The sequence below is a fragment of the Equus przewalskii genome, chromosome 13, assembly GCF_037783145.1.
Source record: "Equus przewalskii isolate Varuska chromosome 13, EquPr2, whole genome shotgun sequence".
Lineage (NCBI taxonomy): Eukaryota > Metazoa > Chordata > Mammalia > Perissodactyla > Equidae > Equus > Equus przewalskii.
Window position 1 is genome coordinate 91,335,975 of NC_091843.1, and position 27,055 is coordinate 91,363,029.

General features: G+C 48.5%; 2 long non-coding RNA genes across 2 annotated transcripts in view; one reads left to right on the forward strand and one right to left on the reverse strand.

Annotated features, from left to right (window-relative positions):
• LOC139075200 (uncharacterized) overlaps positions 1 to 26,267 on the reverse strand; it is a 47,731-nt gene extending 21,464 nt beyond the window's left edge. Inside the window, exon 1 of the long non-coding RNA XR_011525362.1 lies at positions 26,031 to 26,267. This is a non-coding gene — a long non-coding RNA (uncharacterized lncRNA). The remainder of the gene's footprint in view (positions 1 to 26,030) is intronic.
• LOC139075201 (uncharacterized) lies at positions 3,717 to 4,765 on the forward strand. Its single transcript, XR_011525363.1, has 2 exons — positions 3,717 to 3,879; positions 4,501 to 4,765. It is a non-coding gene; the product is annotated as an uncharacterized lncRNA (long non-coding RNA).
• Positions 26,268 to 27,055: the final 788 nt, after the last annotated feature.

A 27,055-nucleotide genomic window follows, 5' to 3' on the forward strand; every position in this document is an offset into this window, starting at 1 on the left:
TATGTAATTTAATTTCTGATATAACCGTATTTAACAACTGGCTCACAAGACTCCCGAAAAGTTAACGATTGGCTCGGTCGAGCTGGTTGGAGCCCACTTCTGCACATCCCTGCCCCTCACCACGCCCCTGTGGCCCCCTCGTGCTGCAGGCTGGAGTCTGTGAGGAAAACCATCTCAATGATTAAAAAAAAAAAAAAAAATTACCATAAAGCTCCAGGTTCTTTCCAGATCTAAAGAGGCGGTCTGTTGATTTCTGATCCACTAAGCATTGTGCTGAGTTTCTGGCCCGAGCATCTCTGTGGGTGTTCACCTTAGACCTGGCCAGTCCACCCCTGCCCCAGACGGCGCGCTCCTGCAGCCCTGTTCCAGCTCTCCGCCTCTCCTCACGGGAGGAGGAGTTCCCGGGGTAAGGGAGTGTGCCCCCAGGACCTCATGCCTCCCCTTCTAGCCCACGCCCAGGTGTGCGGGGTTCCCTCGCCAGCGGCCGGGGGCCTGCTTCCAGAGCTCTGGGGGCCTCTTCCCTGGATCTGGCCTCCTCAGAGCAGGCTCCCCGGAGGCTTGTGTGCAGACCCATAGCCCTGAGTGGTGGCCAAGGGGGCTCCTTGTGGCGGGGGCAGTGGCTGGAGGTTGGATGTTCGGCTGGGATGCCCTCCACTATGTGTGCCAATTCCCTCGTGGTGCCCAGTGGGACTGGGAATGGCACAAGAAGGAATTTCTATTGCACTCTTGCTCTGGGCCCCCACAGGCAGGCACGAGCTCCTTGCTTGAGCCCGCAGCTCCAGAGAACCAATCTGTCTGACTTCTTGCCCCCTCACAATACCAGGCCACCCCACGAACGTCAGGGAAGGAGACAGCCCAAAGCCAAACTTGACCATGTCCAGGATGAGGGTCTCAGCTCAGCCTTAGCAGGGTTGAGAGAACTGCCCTCGAGGAACAGATGGTGACAAGTCTCACCGGTGCTGTGACAAGCTGTCTTGACCAGGCCTGCAACTCTCATGAGCCTGGAAAAGCTTCCCTAAGGCCTCCAGGTCCTCTGGCCGGGTAAGAAGTCTAAAAATCCATCCACTTCAAACAGCATTTGCTGCCTCCCTATCACGGGCAGGGCACCTGTGTCGCTGCTCTGCCTAATCACGCGAGAAAGACCTCAGGCTCTGCCAGTAGGAAATGTATCATCTAATACGATGGAGAAGGTACAGCCTGGTAAATCTTGCACATAAAAAAACTATAATAGCAGGTAAAATGCTGTCAGTATGATAATAGGTTAAAAAGTGCATGAGACATTGCCAAACACCTAGAAGCAACCAACATGTCCTTCAATGGATGAATGGACAAACAAAGCGTGATATATCCACAAAATGGGATATTATTCCGCGAGAAAAAGAAATGAGCTATCCAGTCACCAGAAAAACATGGAAGAACCTTGAATGCATATTGCTAAGTGCAAGAAGCCAATCTGAAAAGGCTTCATACTGTATAATTCCAACTGTATGACATTCTGGACAAGGCAAAACTATGGAGTAATTGAAAAACTACTTTTTACTAATGGTTGCTAGGCGTGCAGAGGGAGGGGGATGAATGGGTGGAGAACAGGGAATTTTCAGGGCTGTGAAATTATTCTGTATGATACTGTAATGGTGGACACATGACATTATGCATTTGCCAAAACCCATGGAACTGTACATCACAAAGAGTGGACTTTAGTTATTAGCAATGTGTCAACATTGCTTCATTAATTCTAATGGATGTACCACAGTAATGCAAGATGTTAATAACAGGGGAAATAGGAAATAACAAGTGTTGGCGAGGACGTAGAGAAATTGGAGCACTGTGCCCTGCCGATGGGAATGTAAAATGGGGCAGCCACTACGAAAACAGTGTGGGTGTTCCTCAACAAATTAAACCTAGAATTACCATATGATCCAGCAATCCTAATTCTGGGTATATGCCTAAAAGAATTGAAAACAGCGACTTGAACAGACATCCATACACCAATAATCATTGCAGCGTCATTCACAACAGCCAATAGGTGGAAGCAACCCACACGTCCATCACTGTATGGATGGAGAAACAAGATGTGATACCCACGTATAATGGAATATTATCCAGCCCTAAACAGGAATGACATTCTGACACATGCCACATCATGGATCATCTTTCAGGACATTATGCTCAGTGAAATAAGCCAGGCACAAAAGAACAAATGTTGTTTGATTCCACTTAGATGAGTTACCTAGCATAGGCACATTCATAGAGACAGAAAGTAGAGCGGAGGTCACCAGGGGCTGGCGGAGGGGGTTGGGGAATTAGTGCCAATGGGGACAGAGTTTGTCTGGAAAGATGAAACGGCTCTGGAGGTGCAAGGTGGTGATGGTTACACAACAATGTGAATGTACTTGATGCCACTGAACCGTACACTTAAAAGTGATTAAAATGGCAAGCTTTATGTTATGTTTATTTTACCACAATAAAAAATAATAATTGGGGAAACTGTCTGGGGGGGGGGAGTGTGTATGGGGCCTCTCTGTACCATCGGCTTAACTTTTCTGTAAACTTACAACTGTTCTAAAAAGTGAAGTGATTAATTTTTTAAGTGCATGAGAGTACATTCAAAGCTAGCATGATGTTATACGTCGATTATATCTCAATAAAATAAGTGCATGAGAGGTCAAAGAAAGGAGCGATCCCATCCAATCGAGGGTACAGGCCAGGAAAGGCGTCGTGAAGGGGTTAGTTTTTGAGACAAGCCTTAAAAGATGCCGGGATTTCAACAAAGAAGAGGTGGGAGAGGGAAGCCCTCACAAAGAGACAAGCAAAAATAAAAGACAGATGGTCAAGATGCACGGCTGCATCTGTAGGGATGGAGGTGAGCAGTGAGAAAAACAGTTAGAAACCTACGTACATTCATTCGCTAAACAACAATCAACAAAAACTTGTCGTGTGCCAGGCACAGCTGCAGGAGTGAGGGTGGGGCAGAGAAAGTGCTCTGCGCGGAGTCCACATCCTGGTGGACTGGAATAGAGAGCATGAACGTCAGGCCAGGTGTTTGCATTAGTTCACCAGTCAGCGAGGAGCCAGAGAAGGTTTCTGAGCAAAAAAACTAAGACGTGCTTTTCTGAGCAGTTTCCATGGTAATCTAAGAGCAAGGGGGTTAGAGAGTATTTATTTTGCGGCAATGGAACCTCAGGAAGTGTGCTGGCCCCTGAAGACTGACATTCTCCAGAGAAATCTTGTCCTGTGGCTCTCGGAGCCTAGGATGACAGTGCGAAATCATCACACAAGTGGTTCTCAGCTGTCGGTGAGGCGCAGGGCGCCGCACTCCCTGGAAACCTGAGGGGGAGTCTCAGACAGACTGGCTGAAAACTCCACCTGCCTGGAGAGACTCTGAGACATCTCTCCAGGAGGGCATCACACACACACACACACGCACACACATGCACACTCTATAAATCAGAATTTGGTCAGAAACACGGGAAACACTCACGGTATTTCAAGGAAGGGATTTAATTCAGGGAACCGGAGGTTTACAAAATCGTCGGGAAGGCTGAGGAAGCAAAGGTCAGGGAAAGGTGTCGTTAGCTTCCCTCAGTCCGCAATTACAGGACTGTCAGAACACTGCCCCTGCTGACCTCGGCTTCCTACAACACCAGAAGAGGCGGTTTGTAGGCGGACACCCAGAAGTTACTGCCAGACCTCACAGCCGCCCCCTAGCAGAGCCTGTACGCTTGCGGGCTGCTGCCACGGGAGCAGCAACAAGTTCACGGCACAGGTGCCTCTTACTGGCAGAAAATAAAGCAGAACTCTCATACTCAGGATTCTGAAGGATCCAGTTTTCAGACTTCCAGCCCTGCGACACGGGAGAAAATATGGATGGAACTAGGGGTGAGTGCTGGTTTCCAAGAAATACCCCCCCGGCGTAGGGTGAACCGTGCCCCCCTAAAAACACATGTTCAGGTCCTACCCCCTGGAATCTGTGAATGTGATTTTATTTGGAAATAGAGTTTTTGCAGATGTCATCAGGTTAAAATGAGGTCGTACCAAGTTAGGGTGGGTCCTAATCCAATGACTGGTGTCCTTGTAAGAGGAAGGAAATTCGGACACAGAGACAGGGCAGAATGGCAAGTGAAGATGGAGGCCGAGATTGGAGTGGTGCATCTACACGTCAAGCGGTGTCAAGGACAGCCAGCACCAACAAAGAGCCGAGGAAGGATCCTTCCCAGAGACTTCAGAGGGAAGCGGCCCTGCCACACCTTGGTCTCAGACTTCTAGTGTCCAGATCTGTGAGAGGGTGAATTTCTGCTGTTTTAAACTACCGGTTTGTGGAAACTGGTTCCAGCAGTCCTAGGAGGATAACACACTATCCCCCCCTACACACACACCTTGTACACAGCCCAGTGCCCTCGTGCGCCGCTGTCACAGATCAGAGTGTGTTTGGGAGCAGAGGTTGGGGGTGAGAAGGTTGGCAGATGAGCAACTACTCTTTCGGATGCGCTTGCCCTCCAGGTATCATCAAAGGAAGCAGGAAGATGACAGCCTTCCTGCAAAGCCACAGCCCAAACCGGACAGGAGAACCTAAAAGGTACCCTGGTTTCGCGACACACGGAAAGTTGGTTACTTCCCTACCCTTGATGATTGCTGAAGGAGCTGCGGATCGGGGGCACAAATTGGCACAAAAAGTGTTTTTCACTGATTTACTCGGTGTGCAGCTATGCTGATTTTTAAGCAGCTAGAAAATCCATTTCTAAAATAGAAGGGCTGTCTTCTAAAAGCGTATCTAGTTACCGAGTTCATGTTCTTGGATCACGGTGGTTTCAGGAGGGGAGAAGAGCCCGCCTCTGTTTTTCCCTCTGTCCCTCAGGCCGTAGATCCACGCGTCCCTCAGGCCCACTCCTCAGACCCCTCCTGCCCAGGACATTTCAGCATATTATTTGCTTCAAGGCTCGTCCTCTTCTTAGACAAGTTTCCCAGAATTAAACAGAAAAATCCCGGGAGTGGGCAGGTTGGCAGAAGGAAGAGAGAAGGCCCGTTCGGCTGTGTCGTGTGGGTGGAGGTAAGAAATCAGATGATGTCGCAAAGCTACAAATATTGTGAAAACCTAGTTCTTACGAAACGCATTTCCCTGGGCTGGAATCACAGAGACTATTTTCCCTGCATTTCCCTGGGCAGTATTTCTCCACTAGAGTAAATCTCAGAAATTACAAAATACACGTAAGTAGCAACTGCAGTCCTCGCCTTGGGGAGTCTGGACGGAGCACCCACTTTCATTGGCTATAGGGGAAGGTGGCCAAGAAACAGAGCTGGACTTTGTATATTTGGCCTCGTCTGAAAGCAGACCTGCCTGGAGGTGGGAGACCGGAGCTGGCCGCTGGGGTAGCTTTCTAGCTGACAGTGATGGTGACGTGTGTTGGACAACACTAGTGGGTTCTCTTTGTCTTCAGCTCCGGAGAAGCTTGCTTTTGCAAGGACCACCTTCTAAGTCACATGTTTAGTCAGGATCAGAGTTGTTTCATGGGCGGAAAATCTTACCACTGTTGCCAATTACCTGAAACTTCATGTCAAAAGACCATCAGAGGTGGGGCTTTTAGTTGCACGCTTTTCCTACTAACACCTGGCAAGGTCAAACACATGTTTAGTTTTGCCATTCTGACCTGTCTGGAGGGCTGGCAGGAAAAGGCAGCTCAGCAGTGAGCCCTGTGACACTGACATGTTCTGCCCTACGCCACACCCTTAGATACTAAGTCTCCGGGGCTCATCTTTGTGTGACACCTATCCAGGGTTGTCTTGAGTCTCCTCTGATGCCACCCCAGGAAAACACAGAGGCAACAACAAGCGGTAACTCCATATTTGCAGGTTTGACCTCAAGGTGAGTTCTTTCCCACATCAGAACTCATCACCATCAAGACGGTAGATTTTCTAACTAATAACCAGGACAGTGATCAGCCCGCCTTGTTTATCAGCGTATTGCTCATCCAAAATGTCAGGTGATCTTCCGTGATTAGGTAGCTGTGTGCAGTTAAGTTATGTACCAAGTGTCTCCTGTCTCAGCCCCTTCTGGACAATCTAGGAGACACCCTGGCTCTGCTTTTGCATAAAACTGAGTAATCAGTAAGGAGTCTTCACAGGACTAGAGAGTCATCGGGCTCAAAGGAATTGATATTGAACCTCTTAACCTCAAGTTTGCGTCTCGATGTGCAGTAAACCAATCACTGAGCCACCCGTGCTTGGAGATGGAGAAATGTTTATTCAAATTGGCCAAAACAAGAAGGTGAGGGGACGGGTTCCCCCAAATCCACCTTAACAAGAGAAGAAGGTGGGGGGGGGGGTTAGAGAGCTGAGGGGCCTGGCAGGAGGGGTTTCAGAGAAACATGGGAGAAATCTGTGTTTCTTTCACTCCGGATACACCCTTGAGCAATCTGACTTTGGGCGTCAGCAGCAGCTGGGGGCTGTCGTCTGGTGGTCCTTGAGGGCATTGTCTTCTTCTGTAGAGCAAGCTCCTTAATCCTCTGACCCGGGAATCACCCCTCAGGGTAAACAGGAAAACAGCAAATTGGCAAGATTAACTTCTTTTCATCTATGTCTGTTTTGGGAACAGCATTGCAAGGTCGAAAGGTAATGTTATTGAATATTTGCAGTGACCTTCAGGTACCCGGCTTCAGAATCTTCAGAAGTGTGTCAATCCACTCTCCCTGTGTTTAGACGGAAGTGCATGCAGATCATTCAGGAGAGTAGTCACATCTAATCCATGCCCACAACTATGGAGAATATGTTCAAATATACGTAAATACATCTAAAACACTAAGAGAAACGTGCCTCGTACCGTTCCAAGTACCTTACATGCATTATAGCTACTCTAGGAGGTGTTATCATTACTCTTCCCAGCTTATAAGGGTGTAACTCAAGATGGGGAGTGTTTAAAGACCTCATCCAAGTCAGCAGCAGAGGTGAGACTTAAACACAGGCATCCTCACCACCCCAGAGGGTCCTCGAGACTAAAGGAACTGTGTTCTTACGGTGGTTTTTCTTTTCACACAAATCCACAGGAGAGGGGGAAAACATTTTCCTCTACCCTCTTAGGTTCTGTGCCCAGGGCCCTGCAAATTAGACTGACAAAAGGTTGACTGCTACCTATGCATCCAGCAAACTTCATAGAAAAGTGAAGGGCCGGAAAAACAGATAGGCCTGGGCGCTTATATACTTTTTAACAAAGAATGATACATTGTGGAGAAGTGACAAGACAAAGGAAAAAGAGGTTTGAGCTGGAGGTGGCCACTTGTGGGAAGTGACAAGGAAATATGCGGGGGCACTAACGGAAGATAATGGTTATTTTAGGAGGCTTGTTTGCAGGCCCATCTCAGTGCCAACTGCCCACCTTCCTCACGGCCTTACAGCACCCCCAGGAGAGGGGACTTAGAGCAGGCCTCAGTTCTCAAGAGTTTCTGCTTTTAGTCGGAGAAGGGAGGATCTGAGAAGGTTTCTTTCAGCATCTGTTGATTATCCTTTGCCTCCAGCTCAAGACAGTTGTTACGCCAAAGGGGCACATCTCCGGGAAGCATATTCTCATCCCCTTCAAATCCAAGCCATCTTTCTTCCAATACAAGTTAGACTCAAAAATATTTTGAGTGTCTACAAGAGGGACATTCTTTTCCTCGTTTTTAATCAACTGGAGCCTACAAACCCCCTTTCTCACGTCCCCTCGCTGCTCCCCAGCCCCTCCCACAAGGCGGTTCTTCATGAAGTCTAATTTTAATGCCTCCCGTGGCAACGCAAGCCCTCGCTCCCTTATTCTGTCTCGAGGGAAAGCAGAACAGATGCTTTCTACGTTTTTTCCATGGTTGAAGATTGCTGACGAGTGTGCGTGTATGTGTGTGGGTGTGTGTATGTGTATGTGTATGTGTGACATTTCTAACTACAGAGAAGAAGATGATTTTTCCGTCAGGAGTTTAGGGGAGACTGGCCCTTGGCAGAGCCGCTCAGCTTCCCTACACATTCAAGTTGTCTCACCTGCATTGGTAACTGTCACGGTCTACCTGGAAGGTTTGGTGTGACACATATGCCACCACCACCACCCGAGTTAATCGTCTTCTGAGACTCCTAAAGTGCCAACCACACTCTTGACTTAGGAATAAACAGTTTCTAGTCCTCACCGTCTGCAGTTCATGGCCCAGACTGATCAAAGTGAGAAAATTTACCACAACATCCAAGCTTGGAGTAATGAAGACAACAGAACCTCAGAGGAACCATTTGTCTCCGAAAACGCCCCCCCAGGAATCAGCAGAATGAACTTTCTCAGAAGCCGCAGCAGGTCTGGCTCGAGGGCAGGTGAGTTATACTAAGTAAGATAGGATGCGTTTCTGAACTCCTCCATTCAAAGTTAGACACGTTTCAAAGGGGAAACATTGCCTTCGCTGACTCTGATTTTTAAAATCATTAAAATTGTTTAACTACCTAATTCTACAGAGGCCTCTGGAGGGCTAGCTAAACAAGTGTTTATGATTCTAACCATCCTGAGCCATGAGCAGTAGCCACACACTAAGTACTGTTGCCAGTCTCAGTTCTCCTTCCCAGTGCTGACACGTCCTGGAAGGTCACGGGCCAGAACACGCTCATTTCAAACACCCAAATATAAGCCAGTATGATGTGGATTAAGGCTGCCCCAGGGAGAGAAGCCCAAGGCGTCCCGGCCTACATGTCCATCTATATGACCCGATTCATACCTAAAGTTATACGACCACACGATAACCAGACCCCACCTGCACTGATACCATTTTAACGACTTTTTACATCTTTCCTCTGTCTAGTAAAAATAAGTCATGTACCCATGCCTTATAAATTTAGCCCTAACCCTCAACACATTGCAGCTCTCACTGCCCATGGGTCCTGTCCCCACACTGCAGCTCTCACTGCCCACGGGTCCTGTCCTCATGCCTGCAGCTCTCACTGCCCATGGGTCCTGTCCCCATGCCTGCAGCTCTCACTGCCCATGGGTCCAGTCCCCATGCTATTCTCTGAATAAAAGAGCACTACCACCAGACCTTGAGAGTCCAAGAAATCTTTCTTTCGACTCTTCGGCTCACGGAGTAGAATGGTTTTTGGGCATCAGGGCACTAAAGCTGACCCTTTGGAATACGTGGAAGCAGAAACACAACTATTCTCCATAGCCAAGAGACCATGCTACCGGTTAACTTCTATCTTTAGGAAAACAAGTGAGCAAAATTGTGTTTGGCCAAGTTTTAATTTTTTTGCCCCATCACTGTCAGCGCCATGACCACCATGCGCTGTGGTGTATGTTCTCGCACCGAGTGGACATCAGCGCTTCCTGGACAACTACAAGTTGTAAGCTTAGGAGTTTGCCTTGTTTTGGGAGTTCCTCCAGCAATTTTGATGATCAGCCAGGTTTGGGAACCAGGGGTCAAGGGAAGACTCTAAACAGAATTGAGGTCTGGGCCAAGAGAGGCCTGGGGCCCAGCAAGGCTGTCTCAAGGAGGAGAGAACCAGAAGAGGAAGAGGAGGGAGAGGGGTGGGCGGTGGAGGAAAGAGGCGCTGGATGGGAGGGCAGACAGCCAGGAGCTTAGGAACTGCTCAGCCAGGAGCAGGCTTGGGGGTGGCTGGGGGATGAAGCGAAGCACACGGATTCATGGTCTGGGGTGCCGTGCAGGGGGAGCGTGCGCCCAGTATCTGGCCGTGAACCCGGGCTCTGCCACCTGCAAGCTGCGGGACCCTGGGCAAGCGACGTACCCCTCCAGGTCTCAGTTTCCTCACTTCTAAAATGGGGCTAACAGAGGGATGCTGAAAGGAGCAGAAGAGCTTTATATGCTCAGCACAGAGCCTGTGCTAGGTTCCTAGTGCCCAGGAGATACTGCTCTCTCTCCCGCTGCGACCAAGGCACCCAGCTGGTGACCTGTGTCCAGAAACTACATCTTTAGTAGTATACATTTTAGCATACATTTTAAGGACTACATGATGCATGTTGGTGGTCAAACCCACGGCCTGGACCTTGTGAACACCTCGCACTAACCCACTGGCCATCCAGTCACCAACACGCAAAGCAGGGGGACCAAAGTTTAAAGACTGCAATGATCTAGAGGAATTCGGCACAATTCCTCAGTAACTGTTGGGAAATCTGTCGCACATGGTGAAGGATGCCAGTGATACGGGTTGAGGGAGATACAAAGCTGCTTATACCTGACACTCACTGTCCTGGTGATCCCTCAGGAGCGTCCGACTGAGTCCCATCACGGCCCCACACTTCTCGGAGCTGCATTCCACTCGCCCGCCACACAGGCCTCCTAACGCTTCTGCAGGGAAGGGCCAGGGTGACACAGAGTAGTGACAGCAGGCAGCAAAGCTGTGGGGAACGGGGAGTCCCTATTACAGTCTCCTCATCAGCATTATTTACCCACATGGCCATTCAGAGATTCTGGGAACATGAATTTAAAGTCACCAGTAAGTAGGCTGTGTATATCGAATGCTTCGTAACTTATGCCAGAAAGAGGAAAGCTTTGTTTTACTTATTTTTGTGTATGGGGATTTTATTTATGTGTTTTGTTTTGTTAGAAAGGGAGGGAGTAAGGAAGAAGGGGCGATAAATATTTACTGACAGCCAATGGGCTCTTCCTGAGAGAGCTATAACGACCAGGGAAGCAACGAGTCCAATGCCCAGAGTCCAATGCCCTTGGACCTCACCCCTCCTGGACCGTCCCCAGGGAGGGGCTCAGGCCCTGGGCCAACCTGAGCTACAAGCCAGGCTCACTCAGGACTGTTTATACTGCTGGGCTGTTAGGTGGAGCTCTTCCAAGTTGGTATTTCCAGCTCTTTCTAATTCAAAACAGTTCTTGACAGCCCTGGGCTGTAACTGTGTATAAGTGCTTTCACATGTCCAGTCTCACCCGATGCCTAGAATAAAACAATATTAGTTATCCTGGATTAGTCCATCCACTGAAATAAATTAGTCAGTAGTAGCCATGCATTGTTCTCCTTTGCATTGTAGGAGAGGGGTTTGGCTTCTTAGTCACGGATTCAGTCTTATCTATCCCTTGGAAAGACAAAACCCAGCTGTAACCGTGACTTCAGCTGTGCTTGTTTTAAGCCTGTTCCAAGACTCTCTTCCCCATTAAGGACTCTGGTTTCAGGGTGTCCTCTCTCCGGTTTCAGTGGCGTTATGAATTATGGATACACCATCCACTGTGAGGCCCACACTCACCGATGTCGAACAGTCCTTATGAAATCCTGCAGCCAGCTTAGGTTGTTTTCCAGGGACTCAGACTACTGATAGAGCAGCCCCAACCGCCGAAGCCCGCGCCTGGTAAGGAGTGTCTTTATTTGCTGAGAAAGTATGAGTTTGCTAGGGTCACTGTGGATGATCACCAAACGTTAAGAAGGAAATGGAGGTGAGGAGCGAGTGGGATCAAGGACGGCAGACCCTTAAATCCTATTTCTCGGGGATTTATCTTGCACTAGGATGAATTTGGCAGTCGGGAGGGGAGGAATGACCGTTGGCCTCAATATTTTCCTTCTGGCCACATCAGATGAAAATCTGTATTAAAATCAACTTTGGTGGGTAACTAGTCACCCAGTTGACACCAAAATAAATTTCTTAATAGTCAGAAAGTATTATGCTAAAAAACAACTTTTCAAAAGAGTGGTCTAGACGCTCCTGGGGCTTTAAACACTGCTGAGTTATAGTACAAGACATGGCCACGATGTTGGGCTACCCTACATTCTTGCTCTTTTCTCTGTTTTCCTAGAACTTCTATGTAAACGTGAGACTCAGAAACTGAGTAGAGGTCAGCTGAGTCATGGAACCCTTAGGTTTCCTTCATTTCTCCCTCATAGTTTCTTCCTTTTCCAACTACAAAACTGATATACGTTCAATGCAGAAAATTTGGAAAACACAAAAAGTATGAAGAAAAAAATTACCCATAATCCTACACCCAGAGGTAACTATTATCAATACCGTATGTCCTTCTAGTCTTTTTTCCTTGCATATATATATACATACTTGCACACATTTTTCACAAAACTGATGACACTATATATTTTTATACATTACTTCTGTCACAGCAAATTATCATAAACATTTTTCTGAGATGGTAAATTTGACTTTTAATGGCTGGATAGTATTCCATCTTATGGATGTACACAATTTACCTAAAACATCCACCATGATTGTGTATATTAGGTTGTTTCACTATTATAAAAAGTCTGAGGAATATCTTTTTGCATTTCTATTTGGCCGTAACTGCTGATTTCTTCAGGATGGATTCCATAAGGCAGACTTGCAAAGCTTTTACTCATGGCATCAAAATTACCTCCGGAAACGCGGTGCCTGTCAACCCTCTCCCAACCTTGAGTGGAAGGGCCCATGCTGCCAGTACCCTCACCGTCACTGGATATTATAATTTTTAAATGACAATTTGTTGGTTTGATACCAAAATTTAAAAATGGAAACTATCTCACTGCTTTCACTTCCATTTTTTTATTCTGAAACACATTTTTCTTTTATATCCTATTAACATTTTTCTTTTGTGACTTTTTCATTTGTGCTACTTGCCATTTTTACACTGAGCTGTTTACACCTTTCCCATAGGTTTGTGAGCACTCTTCTTCTTAAAATAAAGTCAGTGTTTTGTCTGTCATTTATTTTATAATATGTTTCCCAATTTCTCCTTTGTTCATGATGTTTCATAACACCACAAGTTTCTAATTTCTATGTATTTAACTATTATTCTTGTCCTTTCTTTTCCACCATACATGGTCCTTCCCCTTCTCAACCTCAAGATTACATAAGATTTGTCTGATTTTGCTTTTTCTTATGTTTTCGTGTTTCTGTGCTTAATTTTTTATCAATGAAGAATTTATTTTAGGTGAGTCTTGAGTTGAGGAAGCTGACATGACTGTTTCCCGGGTGACTGAAACGTCCTCTGTGGGGTCGTTGGCCTTTCCCCTCTGATTTGAAATGGAAACTTTGGTACAGACTAACCTTTAAATATAGATGTAAGATTTATTTGTAGACTTTTAAACCTTTTCTATTTTTTTTCGTTTTGTGTATTTATCCGCCAGTAACAATATTTAACCGATTTGACTTTATAAATGTGTGTTGACATCTGGAGGTGATGGCTATCCCGCTATTCCTACTTTAACATTTGTTATTACTGTTCTCGTTGTTTAGTCTCCCAGATAAACTGGAGAATCATTCTTAAGTTAGAAAATAATGTTTGAGTTTTGATTGGAATCGTGTAATTAATTTATGATTAATTTTGAGAAAATTGACATCTCTGCACTAGCGAGACGGCGTCCGGGAGCACGGCCCCCGCCTGGCTGCCTTTCAAGGTCTGCGCTTCCCTTTTAGACCTGCTTTCACTTGAGTAAGAATTTTTCTCCCCAGTTATTTCATATTTTGGATGACTATTTTGAATGTTAAGGAAACTATTGATTTGGGCCATTTTGCTGTATTCTCTTATTAATTCTGAAGAGTTTCTCATTGGTGGTATTGAATGCTTCCAGTTGGTCAATCTTGTGATCCATAAATAATGATAATTCTGTCTCTTCTTTTCCAACGTTTGGATTCATTTTTTTTTAATGTCTAATTGCTTTCTATCATTTCCAGAATGATGGTGAACAATAATGGTTAACATTCTTGTTAGCTTTTTGCTTTAATGAGAATGATAATAGCTAATATTCTTCAGGGGCTGATGGTCTGCAAGACACAGTTCTAAGCAATTTAGGTGTCAACCCACTGAATCCAACCAACAGCCCTTCGAGGTAAGTACTATTATTATTGCCGTTTTACGGGGAGAGAAACTGAGACACAGAGACACTGAGTAATTTGCCCAAGGTCATTCTGCAAGTAACCAGCAGAAGCAAGCTTTGAATCCAGGCATTCCAATGAGCAGGGTGGAGGTGACCTACAGCCTGCTGTAGCTTAATGACTGAGGGACCCTCCTGTCATGGACTCGGGTAGGATAGAGGTTGAAAGGGCTCGACTCCCCTCAGCAATACCTCTAGCGTCTCATACTGCCAGTGCTAGCCTAATGGACAGCCACACTTGGGCCCCCTAGTGTCCGTGGGGATGATGAGATTCCAGAAGAGCAGAGGCCAGGGTAGGCCATCATTATCATTGCGGACAGCAAGGTCACAATGGCCACTGGGGCTGCCATGCTGTTCCTGAGGACAAGACAGATGGGCAGCCGACAAATGTATTGCTTGATCTATATGATCACAAGAGATTAAAAGTGGATGAGCAGAAAGCGGACATCAGCTACCCGAGTGGAAAGTCATGATCGCTCACTCGGTTTCCAGACCTGAGCCCATTCTCAGATCTAGAACCAATGGATTGAAGGAGTGCCTGGGTCCCCATGGAGAATCCTGCAACGCCATAACGGTAACTCCACCAGCCCTTCCCAAAGCAACAGAGCCATTCACCAGAGAATTATGCACCAGAGAAAGGAGAATATCATGTGATTTTCAAGGGCTGTGTGTATAGGATGTGAGTTGGCACTAACACTTAGGAGCCCAGAATATCATCAGGGCCCATGTGTGACAGAAGGAGCTTGGAGGCCAGGGAAGAAGTGGAGTCTGGACCCCAATTCGTGTTATTCCAGGTCCGCTGTGTTTGTAGCCTCCCTGTGGTCATTTCTCTAGCCCCTGAGTGCATAATCTGCTGGAATATGCATTGGTGGACTGTCACATTGGTTGCCCGCCCTCTGGAACAAGAGCCGTGTGCTAGTTATTAAGCTGGTGTCTCTCAGCTTCAACCCCACCCCTCCTCTATGTCCTGCTCTGTGATGCTGGGGCTGGAGCTCTGCAAACCACATTTCTGCTTTGCCAGCTGGCTCTGCACTCTGCCCTGCCAATAGGGGATACCAGCGGGATAAGGAGCTGTGCTTCCTATTGGCTTTGTGCTCCTGTCAGCATCGCTCAGTCTCATTCCTCACCGGCCTTGGCAGTTTGCCGCAGTCACAGCCGTTGGGTCCAGTTTGCAGCTTTTCCGACACCTGCAGGATCACCTGGAGTGGCCCTCAGAAATACCAGCTCCAGCTGGCCGGGGCCTCCTCGGAGTTCTGGACCACAGCCCCGTGGGCCCCTGCTTTGAGCTCAGAGCCCTCAGCACCAGCTGACTAGTGGCCCCTTTCAAAGGTCTGAGTTTCAGTTCCTGCTCCAAGCTTCGAAGTGTGAATAATTCCAACTTCTTCCCCTGTCCCCAGCCATGACAATGGGACCCGCCACCTGCAGTTTCAAGGAGACCTCAGTGTTCTCTCTTGGCCCTCTCAGCTTTTCAATAACTACTTCTCAATTGTTTACATTAAACTCTCTCCGTTAAAATGACATGTGTGGTATCTGTCTCCTGACTGGACCCTGACTCATACATTGTAAGAAAAGCAGGTGAAAACCTTGAAATTGCCCCTGTTGGCCACTGACAAGACAATGGAAGCAATGCTCCACCGTGAGGAGAACGGCAGAGACTGGGGCCCCCTCAAGGACCCTCGAAGGCCCCAGGAGTCTAGGAGGTGATCCTCATCATACTCCCATTTAGTTCACAGTCAGTCCCCCAGAAAAAGCCAAACAGATCACGCTGCTGCTGGTGGTCAACCGTAAACTTGACCAGGTGCTAACCCCAGCGACAGCTGCTGCTCCAGATGCAGCGTCTTTATTTACTCCAACAGACCAGCATGGCCTCTGGCGCTTGGGATGAGGCTACTGAACTGGAAAATGTGTTCTTTTCAACCCCCACTGGAAAGGAGCTCAAAAGCAGTTTGCTGTCACTTGGAACAGACAGAAATAAGCATTCACTGCCGTGCCCTCGGGGTTCTGTTAACCTCCCTGCTCTGTGTCACAATAGACTTTAACAGGATCTTGATCATCTGGTTCTTCTATAGAGGGTCTTAGGGCTTCACTATACCCACGGCTCCTTTAATCGTGTTGGGAGCAGGAAGGGCCAAGTACTCTGGGTGCAGGGGTCACGTGCACGTGGTCAGAGAGCAGGAGGGGAACCTCACAAACAGTCGAGGGCTTTGCCTTGGTCAGTGAAGGTTTCGGGGCTCCAGTGGTCTGGGACACGCCAGGTCACTCCAAGCAGGCAAATTAGTGTCCTCTGCACCTCCTACCACTAAGAAAGTGGCACAATGCTGGGCAGAGATTTTCAAATTTCGAAGACTGCATCCATCACACTTGAATACTGCTCCAACCCATTTGTTAGTGAGCCCAGAAGGCCGTCGGCTTTGAGTGGGTGTTATGGGTTACACTGTGTCCCCCAAAATCGAGATGCCAAAGCTCTAACCTCCAGGACCTCAGAATGCGACAATGTTTGGACACAGGGCCTTTAAAGAGGGGATTAAGTTAGAACGACATCACTGGGGTGTGCCCTCGTGCAGTCTGACTGACGTCCTTATGAGAAGAGGAGATCTGGACACAGAGAGACAGCAGGGCGCACACACAGAGGAAAGGCCATGTGAGGACGCAGCAAGAAGGCGGTCATCAGCAAGCTAAGGAGAGAGCCCTCAGGAGAAAGCAAACCTGCCGACACCTTGATCTCAGCCTTCCAGCCTCCAGAGCTGTGAGACGATAAAGTTCTGTTGTTTAAGCTGCAGGCCTCTGGTACTTGGTGATGGCAGCCCTAACAAATGAACCCAGAGGGCCTGGAGCAAGAGAAAGCACTGCAGCAGGTCCACGTGTGGCACAGGCAGCCCCAGCATTAGGCTCCAGGACCCCGAGGGTCCCATGGCACTAGACCGTACACTGACAAACCTCCATAGGAGAAGCACACGGCAGACCCTGGAGGTCTGGAGCAAGCTCAGCCGTCTGGAGCAGAGAGCTCTCCACTGCTCAGAAAGCAGCTCCTGAACGCTTCTGGGCCCAGGGCGTGACTGCACACCTGAGCATGGTACCTCGAGTGACCGTGCAACCAGCACTGTCTTTACACGTTGGGTGTTATCAGAACCAGCAGGCCACAGAGGGTGCATGGAAGAAATCGATCACATCCTGGACTTAGACCCCTCAGAGATAAAGGCCCAGGTTGCTTCACCAGGTAAGCAGCCTCAGCCTGCAGAAACGCTGGCCAAGGGGGCAGGCCTCTGCAAAGGCTGGAAGAGAAGGAGGCGACGGATGGATGTCTTGGGACCACTCAGCAGCAGCAGCGAGACCTTGGCCCACCCACCTTCCTGTCGTTGGTTCTTTTTCTTTATCTGTGTGACCTTGAAGAATCAGTGGCAGGACAGAGAAAGCTAACCCGGGCACGGGGTTGTGAGTGGTGCAGAGTCTGGATGGCAGCAGATGCTGTCCGGGGCCTGCCCACAGCCCTCACCCTTAGCGCTTCAGAGCACACAACCTTCCACCTGTCAGCACCTGCGGGTTTTCTCTGGCCTCCAGGGCAACTCTACTCCTGCGCACAGCACCCGGAGGTGCCAGGGAAATTGCACCACATCCCCCGGAGCCACCTTAACTGATAACTGATGGGGACCGGTGCAAACATCCCTGCTCCCTCACCTCTTAGGTGGGACGACTCTGAGCCCTGTGTTTTAGGGGCGCACTCAGAGTTCCCCAGAGGGATTAACTTCCAGTCCCCTCCAGGGCTACTTGCTTGATAAGAACTTTGATGTGCCTCCCTCTCTTCCCTGTGTCCCTTACTCCCCTACCACAAATTCCTGGGATCATCTCCAAAATAAATGATTTGCTTTATTCTCTCAGTGTCTACTTCTGGAGGAACTCAAGCTACAATAAGACGCTGCAACCACCAAAACATAGACAATCTCTAGTCAACACACATCCCTAATTCCTTCTCGTTGCTGTCCATGTTGTCTCTCTTATGTGTGCAGAAAAATCAGGTAGTGGGCTGGAGAAGCGATGGCAAACGCATAGTCTGGCCACTGACTGGACCATCCCCTGCAAGGTAAGGCAATGACGCTGCTTTCTGGGGTACAGCCTCGCGTCTCTGGCTAAGGCAGTGGAGAGTCGAGAATGTATTGTCTCCCTACAATCTTCAGTTGTGGCTCTTCCGTGAGCTGAAACCTGGGTGTGCCACAGGCAGTCCTTAAGTCTGCCCCTTTGCTTTGTATCTAATAATAAGAGCTCCTCCAGGATCCTGGCGTTTGTTCCATCAGTGTTCTTTGTGGTCATCATTGTAAATTTCCACATTTTCTGCACTGTCATGGCATTTTAATGAAAGTTGAATGAGACTGCACAGTGGAGGCTGCGGGCCATGTGACATTTTGTTTTGAACATCTGCAGTATTCTATCTCAAGAAGCAGGAGGGCCATAAAATGGAAGAAGCAACTCCAAAAGCTCACGGAGGTCGTCTTTCTGGAGTAAGGGCGTCTTTCCACATGGAGCCACAGCAGAGATGTACTGTCAGCAGTAGTGAGCGGCATTGGGTGCAGAGCTGGAAATTCAAGTGCCCATTAGCATGGTTCCTCAAATGATTCCGAAGAAAATTATTCATGAGCTTGGGAGAGAGCGAGACGGAGAGAGAGAGAAAAAATTGGGAAAGAGAGGTGGGTCTGCATTTCAAAAGGGCCCTAAGTCATAATTGTTTCTCCAGAGACCTAAACTGGTCTTCCAATAATGCTAGAAATATTTTGAGAAGAATTGAAAAACTATTTCATTTTGAAGTCAGCATCCCCAACTATTTCATTCTGCAAGTGACATTTTAATGGCTAAACAATCACAGTGCTGCAATAAATTCTGGAAGTGTAAGGGTTATTTTCCTTTTGGGCTAGGTCATGATTGAAGTGATTTTTCATTGGTTAAGTTCCATTATTATCTGGGTGACACTTCTTGTAATAATAACCCTGCTTTGTTCCCCATCTTGTCATATTTATCTTTCTTGACCAGCTGCCATTCACACTCTGACCCTGTGACGGTCGCTGGTCTGCCCAGACCTTTGCAGCTATTAAACCCAAGGGGGCTAATAAGCTACAGACCCACGCCAACCCTAATCAGCTCTGTCCAACAGCTGCAGAAAAAGGCAGGTCTTGGTGATCTTTCGATCTGAGAGAGAGGAAAAATCAAATGGAAAGTACCTTGGAAAATCCAAGAAGCTTCTCAGCCAGACTAAAATCGCACTTGAGCACTTCCGAAGCCGTCCCGTGCGACTCTGCACACCTACTCTGCGGATGATGATGTTGGTTTAAAGATTCGAACACTTACTCAGTGTGATACGCCCAAAAGGTGCTAGGAGCTGAAGAGTCATGGGACCAGATAAATGAGCCGGGGCTAGCAATGAGATGCATTACACATTTCAGAATAAAACATCTGGGTGACCTAGATACCTAATCTTCCTGAGTCCTCCGTTTAAGATTGTCTGGGAAGATGCTTTGAAATCAGGTCATAATCATATCGTTTTATTCAGCAAGGAAAATCCCACAGAACAGTGTTTGTTTAACTCTAACCACATTAAGATTGCCTGGAGAGGTCATCTCAAGCCTCAGATGGTCTGGGATGGGACCTGAGAATCTGTGTGTTAACGAAATATGGACCAAGTTCATCCTGAATTCTGCTTTTTAAAGCTCCAATGAACACAGGTCGAAACAATCACCATGATTTAATGTCTTCTCCAATGGGGAACAGACATGCAAATGAAGCGTCTGAGACGTCAGGATCAGACAGATCAATCCGGCTCATAAACCCTGCAGCTGCTGGAGCTTTTATCACATTTTTCAACTAGCCCTTTTATATTTCAACTGCCAGGACAAAGAGTGCAAACTTGCAGTCGGCCCTCCCTATCTGCGGTTCTGTGTCCATAGGTTCAGCCACCAGACGGGGTACTATGTTTACAATCCGCGGTTGATTGAATCCGCGGATGCAGAACCAGCAGACATCCGCTGAGGGTCTGCCAGCTAAAAGGCTTGAGCGTCAGCAGATTTCTTATGGGGGGAGGGGTCCTGGAACCAACCCCCCGCCGAAGCTGGGGGATGACTGTATTCACTGAATACCTAATTGCCTAGATCTGTTCTATTTATTACAGAAAAGTCCAAAGTAGAGGAAGACATGGTCCCTGTCCTCAAGGAAATAGGAGAGATTACGTCATCCCCAAGAAAACAGAAAAGAATAATGAAATTCTAGATCAGTCGCTGACCTTAAGAAGAAAGAGATCCATGCAGGTTACAGTGCCTGCAGATGACGTCATGGGGGAGGCGGGAGTTACACCCGAGCTTGACTTGGGAAAAGAATGGATCAGGTTGGGAAAAAGAAGGAGGGGCAGGAACAATTATTCCATATCTGGAATGAACACGCACATCAGAAGTCTAAGCCGAGAGCGTCAGGTTCCACCAGCTGATTGGACTTACACACGGGCCCCGGATCTCACATAGCTTTAGAAGTGGAGAACTCATAGGAGACGGGAGTTGTACCAAAATTGCAAACTTCAGAGTGATTTGAGGGAGAAAAAACAAGTAAATGGTTGGAATGAGCCTGCCCCTGTGTCCCACGCCTGGGTCTGCTACTGCCGGCTGGGCCTCATGGATCTTCCCTCCTGTGGCCTGGACGCCCTTCTCCCTGTTCCTCCAAGATGGGGCCAACGCTGCTGTGAGCATCTCCTTCAGTTCTGAATAAGCGAGAGAGGCATCTGCAAAGGGCTGAGGAGTAACCCGTGAAAAGGAAGTTTGAGAATTTACAGAAACAAAAGTAAATAGTGAAAGTAACAGAAACAAGAGGGAAGAGCACCCTTGGGCAGCACAGCTGAGTAGCAGACAGAGCCCAAGGTGGCCAAGGGGATGGGACCGGAAGAGAAAACCACATGCCCACGGCCTGGGATCAGCTACCTGAGAGGAAGGAGGCACCGGAAGGAGCAGGGGCACACGCCCGGATGTGAGCAGGAGAATAGAAGCAGTACTGTCAACGTCTTGAGAAGGAGCCTCATGACAACCTTTCAGTCAAACCGAGAGGAGGCAGGATGAGCTTGATGGCCAGGGTTACACGCAACATTAGGGATGGCTGCCAGCCTCCAGCATCCCACGGAGGGACATTTTCTCCTCCCTTATGCACAGGATTTCCACAGGATGTCATTTCCATCAGTGCCAAATCAGACTTAATCCTCACCTCAGCTCCACTCCTACATGAGAAGAGCCATCCAAAGGGATTTAAGTAGCTGGGACAAAGCAGATCCTACAAATGTCTTTAAAAGAGAGAAGCTTTGTCTCCCAATGTAAATCTCAAAGATGGTATTTCGGGCAAGAAGCTCTCAGGTTTTTCTTTTAATCTTAAGCCCATAACATTTTTAATGCTATTTTTCAGAAATAAATCTGAAGGAGAAAGTCGCAGGCGGTACCACGGTGACATCTGCCATCATCTTAGAGGTTATGTCCTTTGAATTGTGCTTACAAGTGGGTATTTTAACCAGGTGAGTGGTGGTGCCTGGGTTAGTTATATCTCATGGGCAGAGAAGGGCTCAGTATGCATAGGTGTTAAGTTCCCTAGTCGCCCTTGTAAATCTGATCTGCAATGAGACCCATCGGCCATGGCTTGCCAGCCTCTTGCAATGAATGGACCCCACCTATCTATACATTTCTGAATGGAGCCAGACTCCAGGCTTCTATCAGACTATCTACTTGCAGATTGTCAGTTGACTAGCTATGAGCCCAGGCTCAGACCACTTGGGGTTCAGGGCCTCTGCCCAATGTTGTCAAGCTGCCTGCTAATCTCAGAGCTAGCAGGGGAAGCCCCATACTGGAGGCTGGTGCTGGTTCCATCATTTATTTGCTCAGTGAGCATTTGTGGGCATGTGCTATGTGTCTTGCATTATGCTGGGTGTGGAAGACCTCATGGTGGGCAAGCTATATTGAAGACTTTGTGTTTTATCCTGAGGGCAGTGGGAAGTCATGGAAGGGTTTCAGGCTGGGGAGTAAACTTCTTACATCTGCATTTTAGATTTCACCTGACTACAGCGTGGGCAACAGATGGTGGGAGGGGGCTGTCATCTCCCTCCATACTTGGGGAGCATGTGGGCAATCCCGGAAGACCTTTTCAGAGGGGACACCTCCCTGATACAGGGGAGGCCCACACCCCTAATGAGTGCGGGTTGTTCCCAGCCACTGCCATTCCTCTTGTCCTCCTCAGTGTCCCCACATCATGCACTGCTTCTAAATCCACGGAAGTGGCAGAAGACAACCTAATTACTGAAGATTGGTTACGCAAATAGTTCTGTTATGGACTGAGTGGCATCCTCCCAAAAGGCATATGTTGGAGCCCTCACCCCAAGGTGACTATGTCTGGAGATTGGGCCAATAAGGAGGTTATCAAGGATAAACAAGGTCATGGGGTGGAGCCTTCATCCGATAGGGCAGATGTCGTTGTAGGAGGAAGAGACACTAGGATCTCTCTCCGCACGTGCACAGAGGCAAAGCCGCGTGAGGACACAGAGAAGGCAGCCATCTACAGCCAGGAGGAGAGGCCTCACCAGACGCCGACCCCGACAGCACCTTGATCTTGGACTCGCAGCCCCCAGAACTGGGAGAAAACAAATGTCTGGTGTTGAAGCCCCCAGCCTGTGGTGTTTGGATGCGGCCGCCCTAAGCTGAGAAAATTATGGAAGCCTTCTCTTTCCATTTTCTGTGGTTATAAACCCTCCCCAAGCTTCCCGTGCGACGACAGGGGGTGGACTAGCTGGAGAACAGGTTATTGTTCAGGAGCGACGGGGCTCTTTCTACACTAGTGAGGAAAGCAGGCGGGCAGGATTTCTAGCTATTACCTGGCTCAATGCATTGTTTCAATCATTAAAATGTCTTTGATGAGATTACCCATGACTCCACAGATGCTAAACCCTCTGACAGAAGAGCTTCAGGCATTTGTCACGTCGAGTCCGAGTTAAGAAAATTCGACCATCTACACAGAATTAAGCAGATGTGTCTGAAACAAACATATTCTCTTTTCTTCTCCTTTTGCTTTAAAGCAAAGCCTAGCAGTAGAGGATTTACTATCCTCCATTTAGCCCCTGAAAACCCAGGGTCAGGGGGGACCAGCAAGACTTGGGGTTCTGGGCTGACAGAGCCCCACTATCTTGTAGCCGCATCCTCTGGGGGCATGGGGCCCCTGTCGTCCCTGTAGCAGAGGAGGAGAAGCCAGAGCATCATCGAGGAGTCGTTCACGGCCTCAGCCAGGCGGCAGCACGTCACAGACGAGGCACGAGCCCCCCCAAACTTAAGGGAGTTTGAACTGTAATTTCCCGTGTGCCCGGAAGGAGACACATGGGAATGGACTTGAACACGTAGCCTCTCCTCTGCCACAGTTGCCAGAGCGTGAGAACCACCAGATGGAAAGCAGCATTCCTGATTATCAGACCCCAAATTGTGTTTTCAGTGGAACCGTTCCTAACTGTGCGGTTACAGAGCTGGAACTCAGGCCACCACTCACCTCCTCCCTCCGGGGGCCTGCCAGATGAACCACCAACACAAACACCACTAGACAGATAAAAACGGAGTGCCCCATTATCCATGGCTGGGCAAGCTGTGATACCCCGGCACAAACGTTGGTCCTCGCTGGATAGAGAACACCTCTTAGCTGGAGGCTGAAGTGGGCTTCCTTCTTCCTGATCCTTCCTCCAGGAATCTAAGTGCTGGGGGACAGAGAGAGTGACCCGACCCAACCAGCAGCATGGACAAGCGCAGCAGGCGGGGCTCACCCAGCGGGATGAAGGCCCAACGGAAAAAAGTGGGAGATGGCCGGGTGCTACCCCAGGGGATGCGGTAGGTCCACCTGGGCAGGAATGGAGGGGAGCTGAGAGAGGGGAAAAGAATGTGTGGGGTCTGAACATGCCTTTAAGGCCGGGGTTCTGGCCACAGGCAAATGGGGTCCAGACAATGAACGGTCAGTTTGGAGTGAGGGAGGGCCATCTAAAGGCAGGGATGGCAGTGACCCCAGAGGGCAGGGAAGGCCGTGCAGAGCTGCCTTTCAGGAGGGAGCACAGTCCAGATGGGCACCAAGGGAGCTGCTGCACGGCCTGAGCACTCCTTGGCAGGGGCAGGAGGGGACTGACACCACCCTCCGCCTCCTGGGGGCCCTGCTGGCCCCATCACAGCAGAAGGCTGGGCTCTGCCAACGAGTTCAGCCTCTTTTCTGCTCTAGAAGCTCCTTCTTGGTGAAATGCAGACCTGTTTCTACACCAAAATGAGCATTTGCGCTGGGGCTCATTTTCACTACTTGCTCACCTGGCCCCAAATCGAGCAGGCCCCGAGCTGGGGGTGACAATCTGCAGTTCACAGGAGGGGAGCCCAGAGTCTCCTCCTGGATTCTCACGGGCCCGCCACTCACCTGCCTTCCAAGTGGATTCCTGGCAAAATCAGTTTAGCCCAGTATACAGCATGCAAGTGATCAGAAACGTCTATTCAGATAAACCTCAGCCTAAAAAGAAAGCCGATTCTTTGTAAACAAGGTAATGGGAGTGAACTGTTTTGGTTTCCTGAACCACTACCTTTTAAAGAGCAAACTCTTTGCCCGTATGCTGGAATACAGCGGACTCCCCAGCCTGGGCCTGCCAACTCATCCCGTCCAGCCGCAGGGGACCAGCAAAGAGGCTCACAGTTCCTCCCTAGAGGAATCGAGTTCTGATTTGCAGAAAACTTCAACTCCGATTTCATCACAGAGCAAACGATAATTAGAGGACTCTCATTATCTGCTTGCATGCCTCAAGTGGAGGAGACAGCCAAGTTATTGCTTTTTTTCCCCCTTGGCTGTAGCTTTTGGCAGAGTTTATGCCATTACAGCATCTTTCATTTTAGGACTCCAAAGGGCTGCTCGATTTTTCATTAATTATGGGACGGTTGCTATTTACCATGATAGGGAGCCAGCATCAGAACCTTCATTTTTCAAATAAAAAATGTAAAACACAACCCAGTTCAACAGCACAGGCAAAGTCACACATGAAGACTTGCTCTCTGCAAGCACTGGTCTTTCAGTTTCCAAATTCCTTTACGTCTGGAATGTTCTTTGCACCCTCCCTCCCCCACTCCTCCCCCAGCCCTTTCGCCTGGTTAACTCCTATTCATTCTTCACTTCTCAGATGAAACATCTCTTTCCTGATTAAATGCTTTCATGCAACTGCGTGCCTATTTTTCATAGCACTTACCATAATTTGAAACAATGGTATTTCTGTGTTTATTTGACTGGCGTCTGTCTCCCCCACTGACCGTAAGCTTTTTGAGGGGCTGGGACTGGTCTGTGCTCACCCATCACTACATCCCAAATGCCCAGCACCAGAGGCAAGTGGCTCAGTGAGCGTCTGCTACACGGATGGGTGGAGGCACGGATGGGTGGACTTGCTGTCTCTGTAGCATACAATTTTGCACAGCAGAAATACATGTTTAAATGTTCTTGTGATACAAATCAAAAGTTGTCACCGTGTTCTAACCTTGATGTAAAAGTGAAAATGACAATTTCAAGATAAAAGCCAAGGTCGCCGTTCTCAAACGACACCTTGCGCTTTGTCCTGGCTGTCATGAGCGAGCCCTTTGTTAAAGGGAAAGATCACTCCTTCTGCAAACAGGAACACATGGTGTTTACACACATGGAATAACACTGCAATATCGAGTCACAGAAATTAATTGCTAAGTTTTGAGCTCTTCAGCGATAACTACAGCCAAAATCCTTAGTCACAGAGCAGCTGAGCAGCACCGAGATGTGACAGGATGACCCACGTGACTTCTCCAATAAGGGAGCATCGCTAAGATTGCACTGTGCCTCAAGAATATTAAGTGTGTTCTTACTTGCAGTTTCCAATTACTTCAATATCCAAAGATCTCCGATGACAATACAAGTCAGCCAAGGAAACAAGTCTCTGTAGGAGATCTCGATGAGGAATTTGCAATAGAGGAAGCAACGTGAAAGCGTGTATGAAGCTTGTGATGCAGACTCTCCTACGCCAAATACTGAGCAGGGTCAGTCCCCAACAAGATTGGGAAATAAGTGAGATTTGCCTTGGGTCCTCTCCCACCACCCTCCCTCTCACCTTTTTCTGTTCTATGCACACTCTGTTCCTCTCCCAACTCAGTGCTCGCCCCTCACCCCATGGTTCAGAATCCTTGCCCACCCCATTCAGCCTCCCACCTAACCTGCAGCCTGGGCTCCGACTATGGCTTCCTGTCTTCGTCAGCGTGCACGCTCTGCGTCTCACCCGCTTCTGTACTGTCCTCTCCTGTACCACTCGGCTGGTTCCAGGAAGCCAAGTCTTGACCAGATGTCAGTAATGAACAACAGGCCAGGTGGTACCCCCAAATATATTTTAATTGGGGTCAGAATCACCCCCAAAGAGTGATTTTACTAATGGTAGGAACTCAGGCCTCAGCTCTGAGACAGTAATGTACCAAAATTAGAATAAGCTGAGATCAAATTTTCCTGTGCATGAGACAACTTCCTCGATCGCAGAGAAAAGTCTCTCTGGTGTAACAAAAGACCCAAGAGGCTGGAATTACTTCATTGTTTTACTTCTGAAATTTCCAAGACTCTTTTTGCAGCTGTAGGATCCCTGAGAAGACCTGCCAATAAAAAACAGAAAACAAAGATCCTGCCTGTGTCCTGGGCAGCTCCTCCATCCCCCAGCTCTGGGAGTTATCGGTTCAAACTAGTGAACAGCAAAGTGGGGCCTTTTCAGTTTATTGCCTTAACGTACCTCAGAGCTGAAAGCGTACAACACAACAAAATAAATGGAGCCAGAAAGTCACTAGGCAATGAGAACTGGCAGTCAGCATTACGTCCTCTGAAAAACAGAAGCCGCTGCTGCTATCCTGCCTGGGTGGGGTTCTTTCTCTGCTTCTGATGTCTTTGAAGGTGAAGTCCATTTCAGACAACAGAGAACAGGGTTCCCGCAAGGTCACGTGAACTGAAGAACTGTTCCTCTCCGAGCCTCACAGTGGTGGCAAGACAGACAGTCCTCCCTGCCTCAGGGGGAGCGGGGGCATCCAGAGAGCATGTCATTCCTGTCCCCCTCTTTCTGCTCCCGGTCCAGACTCTGGCCTGCAGCATCCTCCCAGCCGACGCCCAGCCCCAAGCTGGGGACACCACCATCAGTCCTCCTCACTCATGACCGGCACAATCTGTCCAAATCCAGCGAAGAGGCCAGCACAGGACGGGTCTGAGT